The sequence below is a fragment of the Gorilla gorilla genome, chromosome 22 (assembly GCF_029281585.2).
Source record: "Gorilla gorilla gorilla isolate KB3781 chromosome 22, NHGRI_mGorGor1-v2.1_pri, whole genome shotgun sequence".
Taxonomy (NCBI): domain Eukaryota; kingdom Metazoa; phylum Chordata; class Mammalia; order Primates; family Hominidae; genus Gorilla; species Gorilla gorilla.
Window position 1 is genome coordinate 40,059,154 of NC_073246.2, and position 26,613 is coordinate 40,085,766.

Genomic DNA, 26,613 nt, shown 5'->3' on the forward strand with positions numbered 1-26,613 from the left:
AATGACAGGAAGAACAGACACTGGGGACTCCAAACATGGGGAGGGAGGGAGGAGAGTAAGGACTGATAAACTACCAATTGAGTACTATGTTTACTCCTTGGGTGGCGTGTTCAATTGAAGCCAAAACCTTAGCATCATATCCATATAACAAATCTACACATGTACCCCCAGAACTAATATTTAAAAAAAAATAAGAAACATTTCCTCCCAGAGACAGTGTCCTAATGTGGTTTTATCAGAGTCGGTTCTTCCTGATGGGAGATAATAAATAATGGCATCTTATCCAGAAGACTTCATCAAGTACCTGAAGTTTACTGTGGGAACATCTGGGCTGTAGCCCCTCCTTCCAAGGAGCTCTGGGATCAACTTCTGATACTGAGAAGCGTGAAGTTCGAATTCAACTTTAGCCTTGTTATGCTTGTGTGTGCACTTTCACACTTATTATTAAGGGATTCATGAGTGGCTGACGAGAGGAGACACAGAAGACTCCCTTTCTTTGTAATGTACAAAAAACCATAGAGAATCAGTAAATGCAGATGAATGGGAATATAAAGCACTTACTGTTCTTATGGTTCAAAGGTTTTAGAACAGGCACATCCACCTTTACTCAGCCACAACCAAGAAGACTGGAATTCAGAAGCACACTCGACCTCTAAGCCTGCCTTTCTCATCATGCCGTCTCACACTTCTCCCTGGATAAATAAAGGTGACCTGTGCCCTAGCATTGATAATGATGCTGGGGACAAAGTCAAGCTCCGACACTGTTGGGACAGTCTCTGGAGTCTGCCTGGGCCCTGGCGCCTGAAACGGCCTGGCTGGTCCTTAGGCCGGGCCACCTTGCCTGCCTGTTTTCTGGTTTCTTTCCCTCCTGGCCCATCTGTTTTTCACCTGCCTGATGGCTGCAGTCTGCTTTCCATCTGGTCATCGTTCCAAAAACATGGGAAGCAGAATATGACAAATGGTGATAAATGGAAAGAAAGGAGTCACAAAGGTTTCAGCGTTGATCATCCGCAGATTTACCAGCAATTATAAAATTTGGCTCCTTCTTATTCATTTTCATCTGCATGCCAAAAGCAATCGATTGTAGTAAAGACCCGCATTCTTTGTATGTTTTATTTGCCAAGTCAGTTGGAGTCCAGATGGTGACACTGACCTTTGCAGAGTTCCTCATTCTTCCCAGGAAATGTACATTCGAGGAAAAGTCAAGCCTCTTACCACTTTAGTGGTACCATGAAGAGGGTGGTTGGGGAACCTGGATTATTTTAAATGCATACACACACACACACACCAAGCCTGGAACATGCTGCTTGCTCTTATCATCAGAGTGTTATAATTTTGGGCTGGCTGGAAAGCAAAAGCTCCAAGTTAGAAAGCAATCTGTTCCACCCCTGCCCCCTCACCCTCCCTGAAGCCAGACGGCTATAGTGCCACTTTCTCCTCTTCAGACACACACCAGGTTGGAGCCTGTTAAATTGCATGGGCACTGACTGGACCTCACAGAGGCCCATGTTCTGTGCCCCTCCGGGAACCCTCATTGGCTTTCGGATACTTTCCTTCCTACTCCGAGTTCGCCAAATGCTGTGATAGACCCTTGTAAGGTCACAAGAGTGCAACAATGAGAGAAAAAAAAAGAAGCCGTGATTCTAAAACTGAACCACACTCCTACATTATCAGGATTTTTCCATTTTCCAGTGAGAGTGGAATAGTGAAGACTTTATGCCTTGGAGCCTGGTTCCTTTCCATGGATCTTAACAACAGGGGGAAATAGTAGACCCTGCACCTGCAGGAGGAGGAGGGTCTGGGGAAAGACAAAGCTGGGATTAACCTCATGCTACTAGTTATAAAGAACGATTTGGAAGGATCAGTATCACCCAAATTAGCTATTCGCCAAACACTGAATATCTATCAACTGATAACCACCCTCTTATTATTGAAATAATTTTGTTTTCATAAATCCAGTTCTAATTCAAGAAGATGCCGTTTCATGTGAACTCTATCAGATTACAGCTCTCCAGACACAAGGGGTCGCTGGCTAAGAATCAAAGCACATGTCCAGATTTCCTCCTTCTCACTTTTCTTCTTGGTTGCTTATAGATGCGAAATTCTCTTTCCTTCCTTCTCCATTCTGTGGCTTTAGGGATTTAGAAGAACAAGAGCTAAATCCTTACTTTGTGTCAGGGTCCGTAACAAAGGCTTCACACATCTTATAACATGTTGAGTCCTCAGAGCAAAGGCATGGAGAGGGATATACTATTATCATCCCCATTTTACATATGAGGACATCAGGGCACAGATAGGTTAACTTGCCCAAGGTCACAGGCTAGTATGTGTGGGTTTGAACCAAGGCCATGGAGCTCCAGGATTTGTGCTCCTAAACATGTTGCTGTGGTCCCCCTTAGAATGCAGAGCAAGAGTTCTCAGCTGGGGGTGATTTTGCATTTGGCAGGGGCCCTCTACTTCAGCACTGTCTGGAGACATTGTTGATTGTCACAGGTGGAGAAGCACTCCTGGAATCTCGTGAGTGGAGGCCAGGCTGGAGATGCTGCTAAACATCCTCTAATGTACAGGGCAGCTCCCCTCAGCATAGAACTCTCCTCCCTCAAGTATCAATAATGCTGACATTGAAAAAAACCCTGATGAAAAGAAAACACCGGACACATACACAGAAATGTACACAGATGTATAAATATTAAATCAATCAATCAATCTCTATTGATCCACCTATCTAGCTAGCTACCTATGTCTTCCTTCTGCTCCCAGAACACAGCTAAAAGGTTTACTCTTTTGAAAGGGCCTTTAAAGTATTCACTATTTTGAAAGCTTTTAGTAGTAATTTTCATATAAGAGTTATAGAGTAAAGTGATTTACAAGTTATTGTTCCTTGAAAATATAGTGGTGTGTGTGTGTAGTAGGGGTGGCTCCCACTTTAGTTCCTGTGGACTTTCCCTTTGGCTGTGGAAAGTCCAGGTCATTCCCTAAGACCTTGTACCTGTGATTTTGTCTCCACTTGGCCTTTGAGTAAAAAGCTGGGCCAGGACAGGTCATCTGGCCAAGGCCAAGTTCTCAGTCATTTTAATTCTAATTACATCCAGCTTACATTACACATTATGTTAATATCACACTCCATCATGTTACAGCAATATACATTATGTAATATATTAATAGACATTACCTATTCTGTTATTAGCACATGACATTAATACACCTTATATTAACACACATTAAATATTACATCAATACACGTTACATGCTACATTGACAGCACATTACAAATTATATTAATAACACATTGCAAATTACACTAATGCATACTACATATCACAGTGATGCACACTACCTATCACATTAGTAACACCTTCCATATTACATGATTAACACATTACATCTTATATTTATACACATTATATATTACATTCATAATGCACTTGATATTACATAACATTACATCAATAACATATTACATATTATATGTGCATAATACATATTGCATACATATTAAATATTATATATTATGTATTACATGTTGCATTAATAACACATTCCATATAATGTAATTATATGGAATATAAGATTAACACATTACACATTGCATTAATGCACATTACACATTATATTAATATGTACATCCTGATGCCTGGTTGAAGGAAGCTCATTCTTTCTGGAGTCCCCAACTCTAATATTCCTGGTCACCTCCAGTCCTAGTTGTCACCTGCAGCTGATCTAGACAATGCTGGTTTCTCAAAGAGCTGACAGTTCCCCCAAGGGCAGCTCCCTCCCAGGCCAGCACAGGCCCCTTGGTTGCCTGGGAAGTTCTCCATATTCTTCACCCCAGCTTGCTTCATGGTCCACAGACATCCCCTTTGTGCTGTGCTTACCCAGTGGGGTCCTGGTCCTTTGGGGTCACCCCCACAGCTGCTCTACTACAGCCCACATGGCTGACCAGGGAGACAGGTGAAGCGATGTCAGTGCTTGACAACTCACACGGCCCAGCGAGCCATTCCTCAATGCTCATCAGCTCCCACAAGCAACAGGCTCTGGGTGAGTGAAGGAGATGGTGCAGGTGCAGGTCAAGACAGGGTCACTGCCCTTCTGGAGCTTGGGTCTAGCAGGAGAGCGGACTAGAGGTAAGACTTTAATTAAAAGACCCATTGATAACTTGGAATTAAGGGTGATGTGCTGTTATATCTAGCTGTGAGGAAAAAGATCATTTGGTTTCAGTTCTTAGACCTGGGTGCTGGGCTTGGGGAAGCTTGTCCAACTCCTCTTTCCCTCCAGGTGAGTTCTGTCTTGAGGCCTCTCTTTCATTTGTTCCCCCTGCTCTGTGGTTTCTAGGTGCATTGCCCATCCTTCAGAGAGCTCTGTGTGAATCCATAAAAGGTGCTTAAAGCTTTTCACTCCATGAAGCCTCATCTGTCTCATGAAAGCAATAAATATAAGTGGACGTTTGGGAGGAAATGTTTGCTTTGCATGCTCATAGCTGGATGGCTCATTTGGATGGAGATTGCCCCAGACATCTGTGTAAGTCCTCCATCCTAGTAGACAGCAAACTACTGCAGCACGAACCATATTACATTACTAACACACTACAAATTATACTGATACACACTACATATCACAATAATTCACGTTACATATTACATTAGTAACATACTCCATATTACATGATTAACTCATTATACCTTATATGAGCTGGTTTGTGCTACTCCCTGTGTAAGCACCCTCTGTAATTCCATCAGGATCTCAAAGGTCTGGAGCTCAGGTTCAGCCACAGTACCTGCAATGCAATGAAATTAATGGTATTATGATAGTAATGATATGATAATATTAATGCAGGCTGTTGTGCAGTACACCTACTAAGGTTCTGGGAAATAGAATCCACAAGACATGATATATACCTTATCCTTCCTTTTCCTCCAAAACACTGCCACGATCTATCAACACCATCATTTAACAGATGTTGAAAGAAAGACTCTAAAAAATAACTTGCCCAAGGCCAGTCAGTGAGTTGGCTGCAAACTCTCGGTCTTTCCCCATGTCTTCCTTTTCTCTATTCCACATAGTATTTAAGTCATCACCTCCTGTTCACCCCACAGTGCTCAGCTCTGCCACCCCTCACTCACTGGAGCACCAGTGCTCAGGTCACCCACTATGCCTACCTTGCACATCCCACCTCTGGCTGCACCCACAGGCTCGCGCTAGGCAGGGAAGGGCAGGTAAGGGCATCAGGCATTGTGCCCTTCCACAGCCAGGCTCATGGAGGGCTTTCTGAGCAGAGATTCTAATTCTGCCAGCTGACCTGATAGAAGCCCCCAGGCTGCAGCCCTGCTCTGCCCACTTCCACTCCCATGCATAGGGACATCCACAACATCCACACTCCAGGTAACTGAATCCACCTCCCAACTGCAGCATTTCAGAAGATGCTAAGTGCAGGATGAACCACGTACTTCCTTCTCCAAACTGGGCCACTTTTGAGAGTAAAAGAGGCATTATTAATAACTGAGACAACAGGTGGATGCTGGACATATGTCATTCACCCTGTTTGACAAACTCCTGTCGCCTCTCACCAGCAGAGGAGGCTGTGAGACCAGAAGACTTGGAAAGAAGTGACAGGCACTGATTGTTTCTAAGGGAGCTGGGTTGGATCCTGGTTTTGTGTGGTTGGGAGGCTGGCACCTGGCAGTCCCCTCAAGCCAAGCATGATGTAGTGGGGCAGGTTATCTTTCTTCTCACTGCCTTAGTGTCCTCAGGATTGCCTTGGGGCCACTTTTCTTTTCATCAGGAAGTGAGCAGGACCACAGCTGATGACCCTCAGCCTGTCATTTTGGTGCAATCCAGGGTTTAACTGGCTGGGGAGTAAAGGGGACTGTTGCACCATTCCAGGCTGGCTGAGCCTTGTATCTCACCTCCCCACATCTCTGTATCCCTGGGGCTAAATGGGGTGTTTCCATGCTCCTTCTAGAAGCTTCTCCAGCACCAGCCTTCCCCCAAACCAGAACAAGAGCATTGATCTATACCCAAGAGGAGCAGGAATCAGCAGAAACACAATGGAAGAAACTGATATGCCATCTAGTGGAAACACAGAAAGCCTCAAATGAATGAATACCTCAGCCAAAATGAGGCCACTCAACCAGTGTCCAGTGAATCAAGTTTCTGACAAAAGTCAGCTAAATCAAACACCTCTGTGTTTCACCCTTATTGATGGCAACATCTTAAATGTGACTGCTGCTCAGAAAGCCAAGTAAAGAAAATATAATGGGGCTGCTATTGGCTCATTCCGAATCAGGCATTTTCTCCCAGGTCAGCATTTGGGATCAGAATTTTGATTACATAATATTGTTGAAGGCAACAGAAAAGGACCATTGACTCACAGGGTGTTACAGCTGATAAAGGACTTCAGAATTAATCAACAAACATTGAGGCAACATTAACTAAAGGTCAAGAACTATTCTAACCACCTTATAAATATTTATTCACTTAATTCTCACAGCAGCCCTATATATAAGCACTAGCATTATCTCCACTTGACAGATAAGGAAACTGAGGCATGAAAAAGTTAAGAAACGTGCTCAAGGACACACAGCTGATAAGGCTTCCCACCCGTTTGGTCAGGCTCGGAAGCCACTGCACCATGCCCAAGGTCACAGAGCAAGGAGTCCAAGCAGTATTTCCCTTACTCAGAGATGTGAATAGCCAGAAACACTTAGGATGTTTGGTTTTACAACCCACAACCTCCTCTCCCACCTTCCCCAAAAGATAAACTATTTTCTTTTTTTCTGGAACTTACCTAACATAACATAATCTACATAAATCTACATAAATCTACAAAATAATGTTGTTCATGAGAAAGGCATATTCGATTCAAGCTTATCCACCTTAAATTGCTTCTGCATAACCAACCTAGACGTATACAGAGCCCCTTCTGTTAGTTCCTTTGATGGATTTTTGCTTTTTTTCTCCTGAAAGTAAAAAGCAGGAACATATACTGTGATTTATTAGGTTTTACATCTGTGACAAGGAATGCAGTCCTGGAGAGGGCGGTAATTAGCTAATGCTTCTGGAATGCTGCTTCCTTCCCACCAGCCCCAGGAGGTCAGCAGGCCAGGGGCGAAGGCAACTTTGTCCTGCCCCTATGGGAGGTTGTGTTTCTCGACCCAGTGTCTTGAGTGTGCTTCGGGGCTGGCATCTATGGAGAGCAGGGAGCATTTGCACTCCTTGGGGAAGAGGCATGAGGAGGGGCAGCGGTGTCCTAAGCTCCTAGTGACTCAGTCTATTCTTGACCTGCCATCACAGGGATGAGTTTGGCCTGAATGAAAGTCACACACCCTGAGCAGGCTCTGAGGTTTGGTTTAGTCCACAGTTTTTCAACCTCAGGACTATTGACGTTTTGTCGTGGGGGCTACTGGATGCACTGTGAAATGTTAGCAGCATCCCTGACCCTCCACCACTAGATGCCAGTAATGGCTGTAATCGTAATAGATTCGCTGCCTGATGGGCAGCCAGCAAGTCAGTACACCGAGACAGCCAGTTGCAGCAGAGAAAGAGGGTTCATTGCAGGGCCGCTGAATAAGACGGGAGGAAACCTCAAATTTGTCTCCCCGAGGAGTTTTAGGGTTAGGGTTTTTAAGGGTTTTAAAGTTGACCAAAGTGTGGAGATGAGTGGTTGATCGAAGAGTACAGGGTGAAGGCATTGGACAAGAAGATGAAGACGCTGTATTCTCATACTGATTCGGTTCCTCTGTGAGGTGAGGGTCTTCTAACTGGTTGGTGTGAGCTGTTCCACTGCAATTCAGGATCTGAAAAGCATCTTAAGCAATTTTTTTTTTTTTTTTTTGAGACGGAGTCTCGCTCTGTCATCCAGGCTGGAGTGCAGTGGCTCTATCTCAGCTCACTGCAAGCTCCACCTCCCAGGTTGACGCCATTCTCCTGCTTCAGCCTCCCGAGTAGCTGGGACTACAGGCGCCCACCACCACGCCCAGCTAATTTTTTGTATTTTTGGTAGAGACAGGGTTTCACCGTGTTAGCCAGGATGGTCTCGATCTCCTGACCTCGTGATCAGCCCGCCTCGGCCTCCCAAAGTGCTGGGATTATAGGCGTGAGCCACTGCACCCGGCCGCATCTTAAGCAATTTTTAAGCAAAAGCCTTGTGATTCTAACCTCAGAGATGCTATCTGTAAGAACAACAGGGATACAGATGGTCAGTGTCTAGGCCTACCTGACTTTCTGTTACAAGGAAGTTGGCCGAAGTGCAGCCTGATTAATGCTTAATTATAACTATATTTCTGTACAGAATTCTTGTTAAGAATTATTGGGCCCAGGATTGACCTAATTTTCCCAAATTATTTAAGATTAATTATAACATGGCCTCTCAGATTGGTTCAAGGGTGGAGTGAGGGGGACCATGCCATTTGGGAAGAGCCATTCAGACATGTCTAATAAGTAAACATTGCTTTTCTCTACCTTACTCAATATTCTTTACAGATTTCAGAAACAGCCTAAAACAACATTCCACACATTGAATGCATATACTAGTTCACAGTGAGGCCCTAGAGTACTGGAAGCAAAGCTGGGAAAAATTAAAATTCTAAATCTTCTACACAGTAAATGTAAACATGAACTGGACACTCCTCATTTCTTCCATATTTCCTTTTCTACCATCTTTAACCTATTCTCAGCCTCAGATGGACTGACGCATTAAAGCCCCAGAGTGTGGATAATTTATGGAACTTGAAAAATGCATGTCTGGGAGCCATGGAGAGAGGGGGAAAGGGCAGTCCCAATCAGACCCTCAGTCTCCTCTTTGTCTTTCATGTACTGTCTAATGTCTCCTCCATTGAGTGTACTCTTGGTACCCAACTCCTTTAATGGGAGAAGCTTTCAGCTGTTGCTCAGGGTATTGCTGCTCATATGCACTAAAGCCATTGAGCACACTATCCAGGGGACCCTCACCAGCCCTCTTGGATATTTGCACTATTGGTGGTCCTGAGGTGACCTCAAGGATGAGTCATAGGAGTTAGTCAATCTTTCAAAGGGAGTGTCTGTTCCCTCTGCTGGGAGATCATGTGTTACTTGATGCAAATTTTCAATACAAACCCACTTTAAATACAGAAGGCATCCCAGATGGAAAGGAAAAACTTTTTCAGACAGCTATTCTTCAATTTGGTTTCTGGAGACATAATTTTCTTCGATGGTAGGCAGAATTCTAAGATGACTTGCGCCTTGAATAATCCCTTCCTCTTGAGTAGGGGCAAGAGCTGTAGATATGATGGGATCTCACTTTGTGTTATAATGTATGGCAAAAGGGACTTCTGCAGATGCAATTAAGGTCTCTTAACAGATGAGTTAAGGTAAAGGGAGACTGCCCCGGTTGGGCCTTATCTAATCAGGTGAATTCTTATGGTCTTAAAGTCTGAGACACAAGTCAGAGAGAGGCATGTTCCTGCTGGCCTGGAAGAAGAAAGCAGCCATAGTAGCTAGAACCAAAGAGTGATCTGAGAGCTGAAAGCAGCCTCAGCCCAGGAGCCAGCAAGAAAATGGGGACCTCAGTGCTACAATCACAAGAAACTGAATTCTGCCAGCAACCAGAGAGCTGGAAGAGGACCCTAAGCCTCAGATGACCTTCCAGCCCTGGCTCAATAACTTATGTTGTTTTAAGTCACTAGGTCTATACGTAATTTGTTATCTGGCAATAGAAAATCAATACACCTTCATTTTATTTTGTTGCTAAATTGGATATTCACTGTATTTTCTTATTTGCTTTGTTCTTGATGCTCTGACATCTAGGGCCTTGTTGACAGGAGGAAACTGCCCTTCCCAAGGCTTTACTATCCCAAAGATTGTAAAGGACTTGCCCTGGAGAATGCTTTTCATACGAAAACTAACCAATCCAGAGGCCTTACTTTGAACCACCTTCTTTCTCTGGCTCTTACACTCCAGGAGGTAATGTTCCTCTGCTCTGATCATCTCAGGACCAGGTACCAGACAGCTAGAGACAGCCCCTATACCCTGGAGCCTACCAAAATTACTTAATCTAGCAGATCATACACCTACCTAGTCTGTTTACCCTGCCTCACCTGCTCCTTCCCATGAAAACCACAATAAAGATGTCTGCCTCTGCTTTCCCCATTTCCCCACTCTGCTTCCTTATAAACTTTGGTCCTTCCATTTGTAGCCCCTCCTCTTGGGAACTGTGAATAACAAACTATCTTGTCAATAACAGTCATCGTCTGATTTGTTGGCCTCACCATACTGGAATAATAATAAAACATATTGAAAACAAACTGTTAGGGTCGTTTTGCTTATACATTTCTTCTCTACGTGTTCTACTCAGATCCTCCCAAACTTCAGAAGTGTCAAAAAATACTAAATGCAGATTATTAAATCTTGACCTTAATTAGGTTCCATTGCGAATTTTTTAAATAAAAAGATTGTTTTAGTATTAAAAAAATTCTTCACAAGGGATAACAAACACATCTTGGCTTTTGTCCCTTCTTACAGATTTTTAGCGTAAGCTGAAAGGAAAATAAAACTATGGGAAAGATTTTGCCAGACAAAACAGAACAATAGGCAGAGTTCCATGTAAAATGCCTGATCGGTGCAGGCAGCCAGTATCCTCTAATGGAAAAATTCACAAATGTAACAAAAATAAATGGTGCATCATACATTATGTTTGTCAATACTTTTGTGATGATTTATGCTAGAATGGCGAGCCAGAGATTGCCTATTTATGTCCTATGCTTTAAGACCAGCCTCCCATACTTTCCTGAACATCTGAAGAGCTTACAAAAGGGCTTTTGCTTTGTTTTACTCAAAGAAAAGTGAACTCCTTCTCTTATTAATGATTTGAGCATTTTCCTCTCAGGAAACAAATAATATTTAAGCAAGTGATTTAGCATGACACTATTTTTTGCTTCTAATGTAAAAGGCCTATTACTTACAAAGAAAAACTAGATATTTATAAACAAATTATTTTGTTAATAATGTGCTGTTCCTTTACACATCTTATTATCTTGTATTAATAGCTCCAGCCATATTGACGTTTTTAGTTTTATCTATACATGATATTTTCTCTAAGAGGCAGATTTTAGAGGCCAGTCAACATTTGGATATAATTTTGTGCAAGGAGTTTTTTTTAACTTACGAATAATGGTATCACATACCTGAGCATCTGCAAATAAATTGGTAACTGCTATAGTTACAAATAAACACACACTCATGTATGCACACACAACCATGATCATAAACATATCCCTGTGCCTCTCCCTTTTCTATGCACACCTCATACATATACGGGGTACGTATGTGTATACCTGTGTGTGTGTGCGTGCATGTTTTTAATACTAAAACAATCTTTTTATTTAAAAAATTTGCAATGGAACCTAATTAAGGCCAAGATTTAATAATCTGCATTTAGTATTTTTTGACACTTCTGAAGTTTGGGAGGATCTGAGTAGAACACATAGAGAAGAAATGTATAAGCAAAATGACCCTAACAGTTTGTTTTAAATAGGTTTTATTATGTTTGTGTGTGATACTCTTATCAACTAAATGGGCAGTAGATTTGTATTATGGCAAACATATCACTTTAGAATTTGACATACCTGTGACTGACACCCACACTACAGCATACTTACTTCATCATTGTAACTTTGGATATTTTAACATATTTGGACGTTCATTTATTTTTACAACAGGAAGAATAATTCCTATCTCACCAAGTTACTAAGACGGTTAAATATGGCTCCACCTGCCTGAAATCCTTTTTCTCCTGACCATCCACATGATGTCTTCTTGTCCTTTGAATGTCGCTCACTGTTTTAGAAAGGATAACCCTGACTAAGTAGCTAACATAGCAATCTAATGACTGTTATATCCCTTGATTCATAGCACTTGTTTATGTCTGCTTTGATCATATTCATTTCATTAAATATATATCTTACTCCCTCTGTAAGAGAACAAATGCTGTGAGAACAGGACCTTGTTTGTCGTGTTCATTATTCTAGCATCCAGTGCCTGAAAACATGCCTGACACATAGTAGTCACTTGATCAATATTTGTATGAAGGAAAGAAGGAAGGAAGGAAGGAAGGAATAAAAGGAAGAAGAGGGGTTTGGTGGGAGGGAGAAAGGGAGGGAAGGACAAAGGAGTGTGAAAAAGAGGGATGAAGGGAGGCAGGAAGAAGTTTAAATGTCCAACACAATGACTAACACATTACATAGGCACTCAATATACTTCAATTTTCTATTTTATAACCTGTGAATTTTGGTAAGTTTCTTAAACTCTTTAGGCCTCGCTTATCTTATCTGTAATAATGGTACATGCAGTACCATCCATTAGGATTGTTACAAGGAATAAATGGAAAACAAAGAAATAAATGCAGAGTATATTGCACTGTGCAGAACTATATACTCATTAAATATTATATATTAATATTTTTGTTACTTCCCCCAAATGATATCATCGGACACGAACTTCTGAGTTCAATTAGAATTTATAACTTATGGATATGAATTTGTTCAAATAGTGTTATATTTCCTTTTATAAAAATAACATTTGAGATATATGAAACTTGAACTGTTGGCCTCAAGTGGTTCTCCTGCCTCAGCCTCCCAAAATGCTGAAATTACAGGCATGAGCCACTATGCCTGGCCATTTGTGATGTAATTAATAAGCAATCAAGGAAATACTTAACTGTACTTATAATTATTAAGTTAACGTGACCAAAGTTAAACTTTAATACAAGGAATGTATGAGCCCTTAACTAAAAATTATAATCCCTTTGCTTGTTTGATGGCTGAATCAAATAAACCATAAGAAAACCACTAGAAAATTATACTTGTTTTCAATACATCCTTATACTTCTGAATAGATAAAGAAGCCACCTTAAGTTTTAATTAAGAACAGTTTTTCTGAGCCCAAACAAGAATAAAACAATAAGGTAAAGTGCCACCAGAAAATGAAAATGTGAGTAATGACTTTCTTTTCATTGCCTGATGGGTATAGAGGGTTATTTTTTCCCATACAGCATAGTTTAATTTTTTTTCATTTCTTATAATGAAATTACTGAGGTACTTTAATGAAGATTTCCTGCAAAATAGATTAAAACTTACAAAGTGATACAAGATTTGTGCTTTCAGCCAGAAATTGTCTTTTAATTGGCCAGTACAAAGACAAGAGAAGCTAAGGGAAATGGAATACCATTTGTGTCATTTCCATCACACCATTTCTTATTCTCAGCACTTACTGAGTGTGTAACTGCTGAGAGATTTGCCAGGTGTTCACTCACAGATTGATAGCTCCATGTATAATTCCAAATGATAAAGATGGAGTGTTGTGTCCTCTGATAGCAGAAGCAGCAGCCACTGCCTTCCCCACAAACCTGTCACGAAGAAATCAGTGGGGATTGGATTTTGCCCTGACCTGGATAAAAGGACACTTCATCACAGCAACAGCCTGCTGGGAGAGGAGGGAATAGACCCTGCTCTTGCCGCTGCAGATGCCTGCAAAGGATCTTTACTTGGAGGGGTCTTGGAGCTCCTTTCTCCACAGCTACACCAAGTGGCCAGGTATATCTGCACATATACAGTAGCCACCTGCTTTCACTGTTGCATGTTACACAATGAATCTCACCATGGGAGTGAAGACGCTTCTGGTTCTTCAAAGTGAGACAGGAATAGGAAGAAGAGGAGGAAGAAGAGGAAGAAGAAGGAGGAGGAGGAGGGAAGAGAAGAAGAAGGAGGAGGAGGAGGCGGCGGCGGTGGCAGCGGCAGTGGCGGTGGAGGAGGAGGAGGGGGAGGAGGGGGAGGAGGGGGAGGAGGAGGGGGAGGAGGAGGAAGTAGAAGGAAGAAGGAAGAAGAAGAAGGAAGAAGAAGGAAGAAGAAGAAAGAAGAAGAAGAAGAAGAACACTGGTGGGAGCTATATTCCAGGCTCCATAGCTGGTTACTCCAAGTGAAGAAAATGGGGCTTCAAGAGGTTGTGAGGCTTACCTGGCAGGATGAGGGAAGTGAGGGTATGGACATGTATGTGATGTAGCAGCAGCAGCTTGTCCCAGTGGGAATACCTCACCCTGAGAGGTCATGGGAAATCCCGAGAACCACATAGCACTTCCCATCCGCCATCTTTCCTTTCAGTACAGTTCCCCACAATCTCTTCTACCACCCCCACCCTCTGCACCAGGCTCTTATCTATGTTTTTTGGAAAGAAGACCATCAGTTCAACAAATGAGCGTAAAACAAGACTCTCACAGCTGGAGCCTCTCCCACAGTTTGCGCTTTCTCCTGAGAGACTCTTTGATCTCTCCTGCCATTGTCTTGGGGCCATCCCAGTGGTTCTTCAGACATGCCTGAATATGTCTACATTCCACCAGCAAATGCCCAGACTGAGGGTCACACACCTACCCACACAGACACAAAAATAATCTAACTCATCAACAGTGGTGCACTAAGTCTAAGGTTACAAGGAACAGTGACACACAGGAAGTGTGCTGTCAGATAAGAGAGTTATACACTTCAAGGGACAACCAAAGTGGACTCTAGTGAGGACCTGCATGGAAGGGTCCTGGTGTCTGTGCGTGAACACTGGAGGGACACTTAGGTCTGTGAGGCCTCAGGAAAGGCTTCTGAAAGCAAGAGGCCCTGAACTGAAACAGCTAGGTGTCTAAGTGTTCTGTGGCTGAAGGCAAGAAGCAAGGACAATCTAGGTACAGGGAAGCTGACAAGGGAAGGCTCAGAGGCAGAAAATACTTGGGTGAATCCAGAGCCCCCATCTCGCTTAATATGAGAAAAACCTAGAATCCCATGCAGGTAGTGGCAAGAAACCAAGCTGCAGTATCAGCAGAGACTGAGTCATAAAGGGCACTGAGGGACATAGCAGGAAGCTCAGATTTTGAACTGACAGGAAAAAAGAGTCCCTGATAGACTCAAGTTTCTCTCTCAGATTGATAGCTTCATTTATAAACCCAATGATAGAAATGGAGTATTGTCTTTGAATAATAGGAGCTATCACGATTATACTGTAGAGCTTTTGGAAGGCTACCCTGGAGGCAGTGTAACAGAAGGTCAGAAATTAGGAGGGTCACCTGATGAGGCTACTGCAATAGTCCAAGGGGATGATGGTTTGGGCCTGGACTAAGCTATGGCAAGTAGGGATGGGGAGTAGATACCAAGAGGAGAGTAGCAGGTAGCAGGGCCAGATGACGGCCTAAATCGACGGGTACAAGAGAGCTTGCATGAAATAAACAATCAGCCCTGGCAGGACTGACTGGGACTGCCCTTGCACGAAGAAGAGAGGAAGGGTTAAAACTACATGTCTTGAGGCTATTTGCCAATGTCCTTAGGAAGCAGGGAGTATGGCTAATGGAGCTTTTAGTCCTAATTAGCCAAAACTGGGATCCTGCCAATTTTAGAGGCTTTCAAGGGGCATGCTTCAAGGAAGAGTCCCCCTGAGCTTAAGTAATGAGTGATGGCCTGCCATCCAGCCCAGGGGCAATGTCTCTAACCCTGGGTCATGCCAGAATTATACTCCCTTGACTGAACACATCAGTTTATCCAGGACTCAACATATTTCATTTTATTTAATATTCCCCCAAACCCCAAGTAGATGTACTTACTACTCATTTCACAGATAAGGAAACAAGCTTCAGGAGAAGCAAGGCCATTTTTCACATAGTTGGTAAGCATTCAAAACAGTATTCGAATGCTGGCCTGTCTGATTCCTAGGTTTTATTCTATCCACTATGTACAATATCAGAGGGGTCCATGTGTTTCTCTTCTGGACAGAGAAAAGAGTGAGGAGACCTCAACAGTGGACACTAGCCTCCACAATTCAGAATGAAGTAACCTGGGACTTGCAGAAGAGGGAATCCACATTGCTTCAGTTAGGTAGCATTTGGTGACAGTGATAACAATGATAATGAAAACAGCAGCAACTAATATTTACTGAGTGCTTCATATGCACTAGACATTGCTCTAACTCATGTAATCCACCCAAAAACCTACAGAAATAGGTATTGTCATGATGTCCAGATTGTTGAGTGAAATAATTTTACAGATGAGGAAATGGGCCCAGGAGAATTAAATAACTCTTCCAATTGACAAGGTAGAGGTGGAAACAGCATGGAAATTCAGGCATCCAGCTTCCGAGCTCACTCTCCTAACCACTGTATTATGTTCTCTATGGTCAGGTTGAACACAGTAGTTTGCCTCATGTGCCTTTATGGTTTGTGAATGCGGCTGAAAAGTCCCACAATCACTAAAAGACAAAACACAGTCAAGCTTTTTATTCTTCCTTCAAAAAAAAAAGTTGATGGGAAAGGGTGATAGTACACACATAGGGTCTAGCAATAAATCATTTTTTCCCTCCCGTTTCACAGTGAAGGGCATAGGAATGAAATGAGCTTTTAGAATTCCTGAGAATCATAGGCACTCCACCCTAACCACAGATGCTGGAAACTGCATTATGATATGTATTACATTCAAATGTGGGAACCTAGGGCTAATTTTAAGCAACAGTTCAAGCTGGATGTAATTAAAACCTGCAGCATTCTACTTCTGGAAATGACAAAGAAGCTTGTATCATACTAATCCTCTCACAGGTGACAATTGTAAACTATAGCCAAGTTTAAAACATTTGAAGGCACTGAAGAAGGAAGAAATGCAGGCTGAATGTGGAATAGAGTCAGCCTTCAACAAAGAAAACTGCACTGTATGTAAATGGATTTTGCAGGGTGTTTCACCTGAGAACACAGCCCTGTCTGCACAAGATGAAGTGGCTGAGCTCCTGCAGAAATATGCAGTCTTCCTTGTTTGAGAAGTCAGAGTATGGAGTTCATAACTGGAAAAACTTCTGGAGTGTGAGGTGGGTAGGAATGCCAAAAAGGAGGATGTCAAGGAGGGGGGATCCCCCAAATCTGTGTGCAGACTTTGCCCCAGTTCCTGGCTGACTACACATGCATAAACTGCGCATGCATGTGGAAAATGTCAAGTGTCCTAGAAGGAGGCAGTAGGTGGAGGACAGAGGGAATTGAGAGGAGATATCAACTGCAGTCCCCCACAGACAGGCAGCCAACTTCACCACCCTCTAAGGCAGAACTCAACACTCTGACCAAGTCTCTAAAACAAAACATTTACAAAGCCCATAACAAAATAAAATATTGGTAGACGTGAAGAAATAGAAAAATGGGACTCAAAAAAAGAAAAGCAGTCATTAGCAACCACTTCTACAGAGACCAAAAGTTTGGAGTTATGAGAGAAGGAGTGCACAGCACCTATGAAGAGTATGTGCAAAGATATAAAGGAACACGGGGTCATGGTGAGGGTCAACTGGGAATCCTGGCAGGAGAAAATAAATATATATACATAAAGAAATAATTATAGAACTGAAAATCAAAATGTCTGAGATGAAAAATTCAATTATTTTCCTTAAGAGCAGATTGGAGAAAGCAGAATAGTAGACAGATGAGACAAATAGAAAGCAAGTAAGAACTTGATAGACATGAACCTAATGATATAATTCATTACATAAATGTAGATGGAGTAAACATTTAAACTAAAAGGTATAAATGATCAGACTACACAAAAATATAAGACTAAACTATATGCTGTTTTTATTAGTGATGGTCCTCTAGAAAAACAGAGCCAATAGGATGTGTGGGTGTGGATGTAGAGGAGAGAGAGAGAGAGAAAAAGAGAGAGAGAGAAAAAAAAAGAGAGAGAGACTTATTTAAAGAAATTGGCTCATGTTACCTTGGAACCTGGCAAGTCTAAAATCCGCATAGTAGGCCAGCAGGCTGGAGACCCAGGAAGAGTTAATGTTGCAGCTCTGGTTCAAAAGCAGATGGCAGGTAGAATTCCTTCTTCCTTGGGTGGGGAACTTCCATCTTTTTCTCTTAAGGCCTTCAACTGATAAGAGGATGCCCACCCACATTATAGAAGATAAACTGCTTTACTTAATGTCCCCTGATTTCAATGTTAATCTCACCCAAAAACTATCTTCACAGCAACATCCAGTCTAGTGTTTGACCAAATATCTGGGTGCCATGACCTTGCAAAGTTTATGTTAAAGCATAAAATTACAGAACCTTTTTATCCCCTTGTAGTCTTGGCTCATCTTTATGTTTTTGAATCTCATAACTGCTTCTGTTTGATCACAGCTTGATTCACTGATCTTATTGCATGGAGGCATTGCCTTCTTGTATTCTATTGAGAATGGAAAATTGTTTCCAAAATAATTTATTTCTGGCTTTTCTATAAATCATTTTGAAAAGTCTCTGTGCTTCTCTGAGTCTTCAGGGATACTGATTCTTTCAACTTTTTGAATCTTTTATTCAAATCAGGCCTGTATTGATCTTTTTCTTTTAGATTCATTCTTCACAAAAGAAACATTTATCTAGACTTGACAAAAGCCTAGAGAAAAATGTGTTAATTGCCCTTTCATAGTTGATTAGATTACTGGTTATATTGGTCAAGGCTCATAGTGGAAGAAAGTAGAATGCACTCTATTTGATCTGAAAAGAAAGTGATGTATCAGATGGAATGATGAACCTTACAGAATCTCAGTGAGGCCCAGGGCATAAGGTTTAATTATCACATAATCAAAAATACAGCAATCAAAGGAAATGCCCAACCACCTATGGAATTGTTTCTGTTGCTGCTGCCTACTGCTCAGTACCTAAGTTTCTAGGAATCAGACTTCAGAAACTGCCAGACCTGCACCGGGAGAATGAACGTTTCTGTCACGAACCATGGCCACTGGCTCCCATTGCTCACACCCTCCTGGTCTCATGTGGACATCTGCTTGGCAGAATCTAAGCCACATGCAAAATCTCCTCTGCTAAGTATGGTTTTTAGTCTCCTGGCATCTGTTATACTAGAAGGTTCAGTAGAAGGAAGTGGGAACGGCAGCGGAGTGAGCCAATGAAAAATCTGCTGCACTAAACAATCTCAGTGCTGGATGGAATACCCACATCTCAAATCCAAGGTCTAGAAGACCTTTATCCATGGTGGCTTCACTGTAAATGAGTGGACCTCTCGTCATGTCACTGATTTTCTGGGACTCTATACTAAAGAAAGATTTTTTAAAAATTGCAATTCCTTCTTATATCAACTCCAGGGCTCCTCCTTCCTGCGTCTTCCTCCACAAAGCTTTATTTTCTTAAATGAAATGTGTCACCAGCAATCTCTCCCCAAACCTTCCACACCACAACTCACCATACCCACTAGATTTTTGAGAATTTTAGTCTTGAGTGAAAATACAAGCGTGTGGGGAAAAAAAGGAGAAGTGGATTCTGACCACCAACACAGTAGAAGACGAGCCACATGGTTTGCAGGCTGGCACAGATCCTGGGTACATAAGCTGGGAACAGACTTGATGCAGAGATAATTTTGGGTAAATTAATTGACCTGTTTAAGGATATTTGGAATAAGTTACCTATAAGCAGAATTCTAGAGGTAATGTCCTATGATTTTATAAAATCTGGAAGTCACTCATTTACATATTGGAAATTCTTTTTCTTGACAAAAATGATTCATGGCTTCAACAAATGGTGCTAAAACAACTGGATGTCTATGTTCAAAAGAATGGTGGAGTACCCCTTCTTCATTCCACACATTAAAACCATCTCATTGTTCAATTCCCACCTATGAGTGAGAACATGCAGTGTTTGGTTTTTTGTCTTTGTGATAGTTTGCTGAGAATGATAGTTTCCAGCTTCATCCATGTCCCTACAAAGGACATGAACTCATCATTTTTTATGGCTGCATAGTATTCCATGGTGTATATGTGCCACATTTTCTTAATCCAGTCTACACCTGGGACTGTTGTGGGGTGGGGGGAGGGGGGAGGGATAGCATTAGGAGATATACCTAATGCTAAATGACGAGTTAATGGGTGCAGCACACCAACATGGCACATGTATACATATGTAATAAACCTCCACATTGTGCACATGAACCCTAAAACTTAAAGTATAATAATAAAAAAATCTCTGAAAATATACCCAAGACCTAGATGTAAAAATTAAAACTATAAAACTTTTAGAAGAAAACATAAGAGTAAATATTTGTGATTTTGAGTTAGGCAATAGCTTTTTAAGATACAACACCAAAAACACAAGGGACAAAACAAAACAAAACAAAACAAAATCAGTGAATTGAACTTCACCAAAACTAAATGGGACAACATATTTAAAAATCACATATCTGATAAGGGACTTGTATCCAGAATATATAAATGATACCACTTGCAACTCAGCAATAAAAAGACAACCCAATTAAAAGCAGACAAATCATTTGAACAGACATTACTACAAAGAAGAAATACTAATGATCAATAAGCACATGAAAGATGTTCAACATCATTAGTCTTTCAGGAAATGGAAACCATAAGACATCACTTTATACCCACTAGAATAGCTCAAAAAGAAAAGGCAGACAATAATAAATGTTGTCAAGGATATGGTGAAATTGGAACTCTCATTCATTGCTAATGGGAGTAAAAGACTGCAGTCAGTTTGGAAAACAGTTTGGGAGTTCTTCCAAAAGTTAAACATAGAGTTACCATATAATTCAGCAATTCTCCTCCAAGAATACTAAAAACATGTGTCCACACAAAAATTCACACATTAATGTTCATGGTAGCATTATTCATAATAGCAAATAAGTGGAAACAGCCCAAATATCCATCAACTGATAAATGGATAAATAAAATGTGGTGTATTTATTAACTGAAATATTATTTAGCAATAAAAAGAAATGAAGTACTGATTCATGTTGAGCATCAGTGAATCTTGAAAACATGATGCTAAGTGAAAAGAGCCAGTCACAAAAGACCACATATTACATGATTCAATTTATATTAAGTGTCCAAAATAGGTAAATCTATAGAGATAGAAATCAGATTTTTGCTTGACAGGGGATTGTGGAGGAGGGGCAATGGGAAGTGGCTACCAATAGGTGTGGTGTTTCTTTTTGGGGTAATGAAAATGTTATAAAATTAGATAATGTTGGTAATTGTACAACTTTGTGAATATACTCAAAATCACTGACTCATACACTTTAAAAAGGTGAATTTCATGGTGTGTTAGTTATATCTCAAAAAGGCTATTAGAGATTTACTTGAATTTCACAAAAATAATTGCTTATTTAATGCAAGTTTATTCGTGATATTCTCATTATTTGAAGTATGAAAGTTCATTGTTTGAATTAATTAAAAATTAAAACAACATATCAAAATGTGTGGGATACAGATTTTAAAAATCTAAATTTTCATTTTAAGATATAGAAAATACAAGCAAAAGAAAATTAAACCCCCAATAGAAAGAAGACACAATAAACATAAAAGTAAAATAAATGAAATAAAAACTAAAATATAATGATAATGATGATGATAATAATAATAATGGTAATAATAGTAACATGAATGAATCCTGCAGCTGTTTTTTTAAATCAATAAAATTGATAAAACTCTCACTAGACTTATGCAGAAAAAAAGAAAGAAGACACAAATTACCACATTAGGAGAAAAAGAGGAGCATCACTACAGATCCTATAGACTTTAAAAGGCTCATAGGAAATATTATGAGCTGCTTTATTCCAATAACTTCAACAACCTAAATGAAATGGATAAATCCTCTGTCATAATGTTACCTTGCTTGTATTGGAATGTGTTTATTCTCAGGAGACCCATGCAGAAATATTAGATAAAGTGCAACTCACTTTCAAATGGCTCAGCAAAATGTCAACAGTTGTTGAAACTAAGTAGTGAATATAAAAATGTTTATTATGTTATTCTTTTATTTTACCTTTTCTGTATTTTTGAAAATTTTTGTATTGCAAAATTGGGAGAAATAAATCAGGTATGAATGCATGTTAGTAGAGAGGCTTTCACTCCGGGTTAGTCATTTGAAGTAGGGCTGATTATGGAAAGGACAATGTCATGACCTTTTCACCCAAAAAGCAGTGTTGTAACCTTCCTTTTGTGTCTGGATGAAGCTTCTTGGTGCACTGGTAGGCTATGGAAACTCCCACAGAACAAGCACAGAAAAACTCACACAGACATGAAACCTTGGCCTAAGGGGACACTTATTGGACACTAATTACCCTTAAGAGCTCTGTTAACCCAAACTTCCCATAAACCAAGCTTGGTATGAAATAAGAAAATGCATAAGGAAGCAAAATGCTGACATGACCAAATTTATCAGTCCTGAAAGTCCTTTCTGCAGAAGTGATGTTGCAATTGTACAATAATAAACAATAGAAGGTTGACAATCTCATGTTTACAGGCAGAGAACAGCTTCCCTACATTTCTAAGAAGCTGTATATTTGGAAATGGATTAAATTGAAAGTAGGGATAATTGGCATTCTAAAGCCAAGTAGGATGAAACAAGCAGAATTTTCCATATTTTAATATCTCTTTTTAATTAGAGTATCTATAAAGGAAACAAATTATTGTATAGTTACCAATTCTTTTTAATGAACAAGGAAAAATGGTCTAATAATATGAGCTTCCTTTTGGACTTGGGTCCTGGCTGATGTTGGGTATCCAAGGACCCTCGCTGTCTTTTTTTCCATGTTGGACGGGTAATGTGCCCACATTGTAACAAGGTTTGAGGAAGGCACATCTCACACATGCACATGTGAACACCCAAGCATCACGCTTATGAACTACAAAAGGATCTACCCTCTCCATCTTAAGTAGAGACTTGAGAGGGAGTGATAGGCAGGAAGAGCATCAAAACTTCTTAACAGGACATAATTGAATGACTTGTTACTTATTTTCTTATGGTTCATTTATTCAACAAATGAAACATCTCAATTGTTCATTGCTATTATAGATAGACACTAGGTATACTGGTAAAAAAAAAGACTAAAAAATGTTGTTTTTATTTAACTTACATGATGGCTGATATAGTAAAGTCAAAATTATTTAAATAAAGAAAAGGGGTAATGAAGACTTTGGATGTAGAAATCTAGGTTCTCATCCAAGCTTTGCTGCTAGCTTGCTGAGGGAACCCTGAGTAATGAGTCCTTAAACTCCCTCTAGGCCTGGAGGTTCATCCATCAAGTGAGGGGCCTTGACCATGTTTCCAACAACAGCCTTTCCAGCCCCATCTTCCTATGAAGGAGAAACCTCAGTATGGCCTCGTGGGGAACATTGTGGACTTTGGACTAAAGCACTTTTGGTTTGTTCAATTATTTCATCTCTGATCTTCATCATCTTATTTAACTACTCTGAGCCTCAATTTTCTTGCTGCAAAATGAGATGATGTTTGCTTAAATGAGCAAGCAAAGCAATCACCACAGCTCCTGGCATGCCATAGCATATGGCTTTTGCTCCCTTGGGGTGCTTACATATGAAGAAAGGTTTTGCAATCTAAAGACAGTAATCATTTTGGTAGTGAGCCAGCTAATTGAGGAGGCAATTTCTCCTCCATCAGACTATCAGCTGATGTGCAACCTAAAAAGCATTTATTGAATAATGTAAAAGGAGTTTTTACCAGCTCCTTCAATTTTGACCATCTTTGGACTGGAAGATTTCATTCAATTCAAAAAATTCCCAATGACATATACATTGTGAACACTAAGATTATATTCTTTCTGGAAGCTGTGTCCATTCCAACAAGTCAGGACCATTTTAACCCAACCTGTCCTAGGCAGCAAGACTCCTCAAGAGATACAGGCAGAGGCAGAGTTTTCTAAGCTGGGCTGCCACATGGTCACCCTGGGGAGAAAATGGCAGAAGACAGCTTTCTTGGGCCCACCTATCAGAAGGAAGCTCCTGTGGCAACAGTGATCTCATCTCTTAGGGGCCCATGGTAGAAATATTGAAAGCAAAAGCTATAGGAATGGTCCAATATAACAATCACAGTTTCCTTCAATTTTCAGAAAATTATAAATGATTAAGAATACAAAATGGTTTTGATTTGCATTTCTCTGATGGCCAGTGATGATGAGCATTTTTTCATGTGTTTTTTGGCTGCATAAATGTCTTCTTTTGAGAAGTGTCTGTTCATGTCCTTCGCCCACTTTTTGATGGGGTTGTTTGTTTTTTTCTTGTAAATTTGTTTGAGTTCATTGTAGATTCTGGATATTAGCCCTTTGTCAGATGAGTAGGTTGTGAAAATTTTCTCCCATTTTGTAGGCTGCCTGTTCACTCTGATGGTAGTTTCTTTTGCTGTGCAGAAGCTCTTTAGTTTAATTAGATCCCATTTGTCAATTTTGTCTTTTGTTGCCATTGCTTTTGGTGTTTTGGACATGAAGTCCTTGCCCATGCCTATGTCCTGAATGGTAATGCCTAGGTTTTCTTCTAGGGTTTTTATGGTTTTAGGTCTAACATTTAAGTCTTTAATCCATCTTGAATTGATTTTTGTATAAGGTGTAAGGAAGGGATCCAGTTTCAGCTTTCTACATATGGCTAGCCAGTTTTCCCAGCACCATTTATTAAATAGGGAATCCTTTCCCCATTGCTTGTTTTTCTCAGGTTTGTCAAAGATCAGATAGTTGTAGATATGCGGCGTTATTTCTGAGGGCTCTGTTCTGTTCCATGGCACATATACACCATGGAATACTATGCAGCCATAAAAAATGATGAGTTCCTGTCCTTTGTAGGGACATGGATGAAATTGGAAATCACCATTCTCAGTAAACTATCGCAAGAACAAAAAACCAAACACTGCATATTCTCACTCATAGGTGGGAATTGAACAATGAGATCACATGGACACAGGAAGGGGAATATCACACTCTGGGGACTGTGGTGGGGTGGGGGGAGTGGGGAGGGATAGCATTGGGAGATATACCTAATGCTAGATGGTGAGTTAGTGGGTGCAGCGCACCAGCATGGCACATGTATACATATGTAACTAACCTGCACAATGTGCACATGTACCCTAAAACTTAAAGTATAATTTTAAAAAAAACTAAAAAAAAAAGAATACAAAATGGATTCAAAACTTACAGATAACTTGTAAAAATCAATTTTAAAAGATAACCTAATTTTAAAATGTTCAGAAGTCTTGATCTCGATCAGGCATATTACAATATAGCATGGGCCACTGATCAAGTCTCCAGCAGCCAAATCCACCCCCTGCCCCAGCCTGTTTCTTATAAATAAATTTCAGTGGAACACAGCCTAGCCTGTTCATTCACACATTGTCCATGACTGCTTTTTCTCAGCAACAGCAAAACTGAGTAGTTAGGACAGAGGCCATATGGCCTGCAAAGCCAAAGATATTTACTATCAGGCCCCTTAGAAAATGATTTGCTTGCCCTGAAATAGAAGCTATCCAAGTGACTGACAAGCATATGAAAAAACACTCCAGCATTAATTGCCAACAGAGAAATGCAAATTAAACCCACAGTAAGATACCATTATCTACTCATTAGAATGGCAAAAATTAAAAACACTGACAACATCAAGTGTTGGCAATGGTGGAGAACAGTGGGAGCTCTCATACACTGATGGTTGAAGTGGAAATTGGTTCAATTTTGGAAAACAGTTTGGCAGTATCTACTACAGCTAAACATTTATGTCTCCATGGCCCAGCAATTCCTGGTCATATTCTCAAGAGATATGAGGACTGTGGCCACCAAGAGATGTATGAGAAAGGTCCTAGCACCTTTATTTATAATAGCCCCGAACATAAAACAATAAATGTCTGTCAACAGTATGATGAACTAAATAAATTGTGGTGTATGCACACAATGGAATAGTATATGGCAATGAAAAAAATAAGCTGTTGCCCCATGCAAGGATGTTTCACAGACATAATGTTAATCAGAAGAAAGCAGATCTCAAGGAGTCCATGTTGTATGATTCCATCTATTTGAAGTTCAGTAACACATGGTACTAGAAGTCAGAATAGCAATTACCTCTAGGACTGGGGATTCGTATTGAAAGAGAATGAAGGTTGGGAAGCCTGCTGGGGCCTGGGAATGTCTTAGATGTTGTTCTGGGAGGTGGTTGCAAGCCTGTAGACATATGTAAGAGGTTATTGGATGGTACACTGAAGATTGGAGCACCTAACCGTAGAAGGTACAGTGTTACATCTCAATATAGAAGAGAAAATATTAAAGAAAAAAAGACCGTGGGTCCTTTTGGACTTGAACCTTATGCCACAGTGGTACTACAGAGTCACGTCTTAACTGGAACTCAAATTGTAATACCTTTAAAGCTTTGTGTTGAAAAGAATGAACATTTCAGAATGTAATTCTGCATTTGTGATGAAGTCCTCCTCAATAACTGATTTAAAGCTGAGGAGACTGCAGTTTCCCCTAGTGCCCTGGCCCTGTCTCTGATGGGTACATGTTTGTTGAGACGTCTACCAAGGGGATCAATGCCCCAGGCTGATGTCACTCCCTGTGCTTGACTCCTGTGTCTCGGTGGCAATCGAGAGCCTTCCTGCTCCCCCAGCGAGGGACCGACAGGAGGAAGTACCCTCCAAAGGCTGGCCTGTGTCACAGATTGTCCAGGAGGTGGGCAACATAAGGGATGAGGTCATCTCTTGGTGAGCCCATGCCTGGCCTTACAGAGCAGTGACAGATCACCTGTCACCCCCGCAACAGGCAAGTGGCCCCATGTCCATGAGCCACAGGGTGCCAGGGATGTGGGATTGCAGCTCCC

At 40.8% G+C, this 26,613-nt stretch overlaps 1 protein-coding gene and 1 non-coding gene across 4 annotated transcripts in view; one reads left to right on the plus strand and one right to left on the minus strand.

Moving 5' to 3' along the window:
• The window catches only part of KCNJ15 (potassium inwardly rectifying channel subfamily J member 15), a 152,025-nt gene that overhangs the window by 8,353 nt on the left and 117,059 nt on the right, over positions 1-26,613 (plus strand). The gene's annotated exons all lie outside the window — the stretch shown is intronic.
• Positions 22,562-22,667, minus strand: LOC115931891 (small nucleolar RNA U13). Its single transcript, XR_004068315.1, has one exon. It is a non-coding gene; the product is annotated as a small nucleolar RNA U13 (small nucleolar RNA).